A 5,095-nucleotide genomic window follows, 5' to 3' on the forward strand; every position below is an offset into this window, starting at 1 on the left:
AGACTTGACTATTTACTTGCTCTTGGAGCTTCTGCAAGTGATAGAGCTTGGTAAGATTCAGTGACCTCATTTGTGAAAATGAAGCTAATCATGTCGCCCTCATACGGATTAGGTAGAGGTGAAATTAGGTGATGCTTATAAAGGACTCAAACACAGTCCCCAGCCTCTGGCTAGTGTGCAATACATGGAATCCGTTATGACTCATGGTAGCAGTTCAAGCCACTGAATAAAGCTTCAGTCCCTATATGATATGCTCCATGAAAGAAAAAAATGAACACGTTGACCGTCATCAAACCACTAACTTTTGTTTGGCAAAACACTCTCTTTTGAGGACAAAAAGAGTCATCAATTGGAAGAAACTATTTTCAAATCATATTCAACAAAAGACTCATATCCAGTATATATCAAGGACTCTTTAAATTCAACAGTAAGAGAACTAACAGTCCAATTAGAAAATGGACAAAAGACTGGAACAGAAACTTTGCCAAAGAAAATATATGGATGACAAATAGGCACATAAAGAGTTATTCGACATCAGTAGCCATTAGGGAAATGCAAATTAAAATCATGATAAGATACCACTACATTAGAGTGGCTAAATAAAAATTACTGATAATGTCATATTCTAGCAAGGCTGCAGAGATACTGAATCAGCATGAAAATCTACATTAAAGATTACTTTTCAGTCAATGAACCCATCACATATTCATACATTCGTTGTAGAAAATGGCAATTTCTTTAAAAAATTAAATATGCACTTATGCTATGGAGGAATCATCACATATTTAGACATGTCTCTTAAAGAAATGAAAACTTGGGCCTCCCCCGTGGCACAGCGGTTGGGTGCTGGGTTGTGAAGCTGCCCACAGCCTCTGCAGCGCCTGTTCCATCCCCGGCCGCTGGGCGAGGGTCCCACATGGCGTGCAGACCTCTCCTGCCGCCCGCTGCTCCCCTTAGCAGTGTACTTCGGTCCTTCTGCCTGTCCTGTTCCCCGCTCTGGCTCTGGTGAATTCTGTCACCCTCCTGCGCTTCTGACAGTACCCAGTGCTTGTATAAATAAATAAATAAATCTTTAAAAAAAAATGAAAACTTATATTCACAGAACAATCTATACATCAATATTCATGCAGTAGCTCCAAACTGGAAATAATCCAAAAGTCAATGGTAATACAAATCATGGTATATCAACACCCTGGAATACTACTTAGCAATAAAAATGAATTGATACACACAACAACTTGGATGGATCTTAAGGACATTATGTTGAGTGTCTTAGATTTTTTGGGCTGCTATAACAAAATAGTACAGACTTGAGTAGTTTATAAACAACAGAAATTTACTTTTCTTGGTCCTGGAAAGTGGGAAGTCTAAGACCAAGGTGGCGGCATGTTGCTTTAGTGAAGGCCCCCTTCATGGGTCATAGCCTTCTCAAAATGTCCTCACATGAAGGAAGGAGATGAGGGGAATCTCGGTGGGGTCTGTTTTATAAGAACACTAATTCCCTTCATGAAGAATTCACCCTTTTGATCTCAGCACCTTCCAAAGGTCCTACCTTCTAATGCCATCACCTTCAGGGGTTAGGATTTCAACATATTTACTTGAGGGGGTGGGCACAACATTCAGATCATACCATTGAGTGAAAAAAAAAAAGCCAGTGTCAAAAAGCTACATACCTATGATTCAGTTCGTGTGATATTCCTTAAATGACTACAATGTAGAGATGGAGGACAGATGAGGTTGGGAAGGTGTGACCCTCAATGGCGACCTCACCACTTTGCAGTGATGGTTCTGTAGCTTTACTGTAGTGATGAGTACATAGATTCACGTAAGTCATAAAATACCATAGAATGAAGCAGAGACATACAAAAAGGAATGCTTGCAAAAACTGGTGAAATCCATTTCATGTTTTTGGTGGGGCATGATATTTATATATGATGTCATCATGGAGTAGCTGGGTGATGGGTTCATTGAGTGAAAAGTAATCTTTAATGTTGATTTTCATGCTGCTTCATTGGATTAAAAACTACATTCTGAAGAGACGTGATTGATAATGGATTTTTCCTAAGACAATTACTTGGTTGAGTTTTTTTTCTTTCTTAAGCTGGCTATATGTCATGTTATCATCAGTGCTATCACATTCTGTAACAATACAGAATATTGACTGGGAATAGATTTTTTAAAAAGGATTTTTTTAAAGATTTATTTATTTTATACAACAACTGGGGTACAGGCCAGATGCGTGGGAGGGTGAGAGGATTCACCAGAGACAGAGCGGGCAACAGAACAGGCAGACTGATGAAATACACTGCTGAGGAGAGCAGTGGGCGAGGCAGGAGAGGTCTGCCACGCCATGTGGGACCCTTGCTGGCTGGCCGGCATTGAACCCGCGCTGCAGAGGCTGCGGGCAGGTTCACAGCGTGGTGCTCAACCATCTGGGCCACCAGGGGAGGCCCAAAAAGGAATTTAATGTTGAAATTATTTTTTAATCATAATACATCTTCCCATTGCACAAATGTCTAATTTTCTGGCCGGCTTTAAGTTCTAAACAGCAGTGTTGAGGTGACTTTCAATAACACCTTCCTAAGCATGAAGAGTTAAGAGTGAATGGCAGTAGCAGACAGTGTTAAAAAGTCACTCAGAGATGCAGCCAACACAAGAACTGCTTAAAAGAGGAGCAGAGCAACTCAGCCCTTAAGCAGAGATCTTATTTATATGCCACATTTCAGCTGGGAAGAGATTTTATGACCAACTCTTAGAGTCTTAAAGATGAAGTCTGTAATATAAACATCCTAGAAGCATTAACTCTAACAGCACAAGGCGGGCTTGGCACATACCCCCATGTATTATTTTGGTTCTCTTCTGCATGAAAGACATTTCCATAGTCAGTGTAACACTTCTGTTTATATGATTCTCATCTCCAAAGTTTTAGATGTGAAACAAAATTATGTGTAAAGTTGGTTTATAAATCTTAATGTCTGTGTTAGCCCACAATGTCTATTCAGACTTTGGGTTTTATTATTTTTATTTATTTATTTATTTATTTATTTATTTATTTATTTATTTATTTATTATTTATTTATACAAGCACTGGGTACAGTCAGAAGCGCGGGAGGGTGAGAGAATTCACCAGAGCCAAAGCGGGGAGCAGAGCAGGCAGACTGATGAAGTACACTGCTGAGAGGAGCAGCGGGCGGCAGGAGAGGTCTGCGCACCCATGTGGGCCCCTCACCTGGAGCCCGGGGATCAAATGGAGGCCGGGGATCGAACCAGCGCTGCAGAGGCTGCGGGCAGCTTTGCAACCCGGCGCTCAACCACTGCGCCCTCAGACTTTGGGTTTTAGACTGGACTTTGTTCACTTTTTGACAAAACAGAGCTCTGGTTTTAGGATGGGTGAAGAGTTCATTCGCATTTGCTCATTCTTGTCCTTCCGGAAAGGAGTCAATGACTGGGAACTACTACATTTTGCCTTCTGGGATTACCACCTAGTTTAGTTTGGTTAAATTAAAATAAAGCCATGAGTAAAGAAAGTAACAAAACTCCATCACTGATCAGCTTTTGGTAAACCCTGCCTGTAAGAGTCCATATGTGCTGTTCCCTCTGTTTGGAGGGCTGTTCCCACTTCCTCTCTTACCACAAACTCTGCTTCAATGCTTTCTAGTAAATTTTTAGTCATCTTTCAGAACTTCAAAATTTACATCCTGGAGGAGGCCCTCTATTGGATCAGGATCCCCGTTACACTCTCCTGGCATGCAGGAGTTCTCTTTCATAGTATTTATCACAGATATAAGTAAATATGTCTATAGTTAATTTGCAGGTTATGTCTTTTCTACTACACTGTAAAGTCCACTGGGACAGAGAGGTGTAGGATTTATACGTATGTCCGACTTATCCATAGTCCTACTACCAGCACAGTGCCTAGCATACAGGAGGTGTTGCACAGATAGTTTGTTGAATAAAGGAAAGAATGAATGAACACAAAAGCAGAAGCAGAAAAATGGTAATAATGGGAATGTCAGCATTTGTTGAGCGCTTCCTAGTCATAATGCTAGCAATTGAGTTGAAAGTTTTGCATATGTTATGCCACTCAGTTCTTAGCCCAACCCTAAAGTGAGTGCAATTCTTCGCCCCATTTAACAGATAAGAAAACGGTAACATCAGAGAGTTGAAGGAAGGAAGTTGTTCAAGGTCACATAGCTGGTAACATTTGGGGTCCCACAACAGCTTCTTTCCCATTCCCTTTCCTTCTTTTTTTTCCTCCTTCCTTCATTTGATATCTGTGCTCACCCTTTCTGTGTGGAGAAAATTCCTGATGTGAATGTCTGAGACAGTAACTTTGTTCTGGACATTCTTTGAGGACATTGCTCCCTAGAGAGAAGCTGCTTCTAGAGCACACACACATTTGATTGGGTGGCCAAGGGCAGATGGAGTTGCCTGAATCAGGGCTTCAGCACATCTCCGTGGCAGTCTGTGTGTGTTTTGGTGATACGCTGAGGCAGGTTCAAAAGCTCTCTTCTGCTCATTCCAATATATATGATAATATTGTACTTTAGTTACAGGGTATGTTTTTTAGCCGAGGGTCTGAAAGTTCTTTTTCAATATATCAATTTCAAAATACACAATATGCTTTTAAATACTGACTCATAATGCTACTAAAGATCAAATATGAGAGCAGCAAACTGCCAATATTTAATTGTTTTTCACATCTGACTCATGGCCCTCCCCGCACCGATGCCAGCCAGCGCTTTCATCGTGACTATCACGGTTACAGTTTTAAAATATACGGCACATTCCAAGCAGGCTGCAGTAGATTTCTCAGTGGCATTTGGAAGCATGTTAAAAATATGCAGCTTGACTTTTCATCCCCTTCACACCCTCTGCGTTTCCCTTTCGGAGAGCTCAGAGGGAGGCATAGTGGGAAGAAAATCAGCCCAAAGAAAGGAAAATAGAATTTTACCCCCACAGAAAACAATGTGCATAAACAAATCTATTGTTCTTAATTCAGGTTCTGATTCTCATGCCCGCCTTTTGGTGTCTATCATTTTATTTTTGCTTAATAATGACTTTCCATTTAAGAGTGTTCTTTTATTGACCTCCC

Source organism: Talpa europaea (genome assembly GCF_964194135.1).
Source record: "Talpa europaea genome assembly, chromosome: X".
NCBI classification, from domain to species: domain Eukaryota; kingdom Metazoa; phylum Chordata; class Mammalia; order Eulipotyphla; family Talpidae; genus Talpa; species Talpa europaea.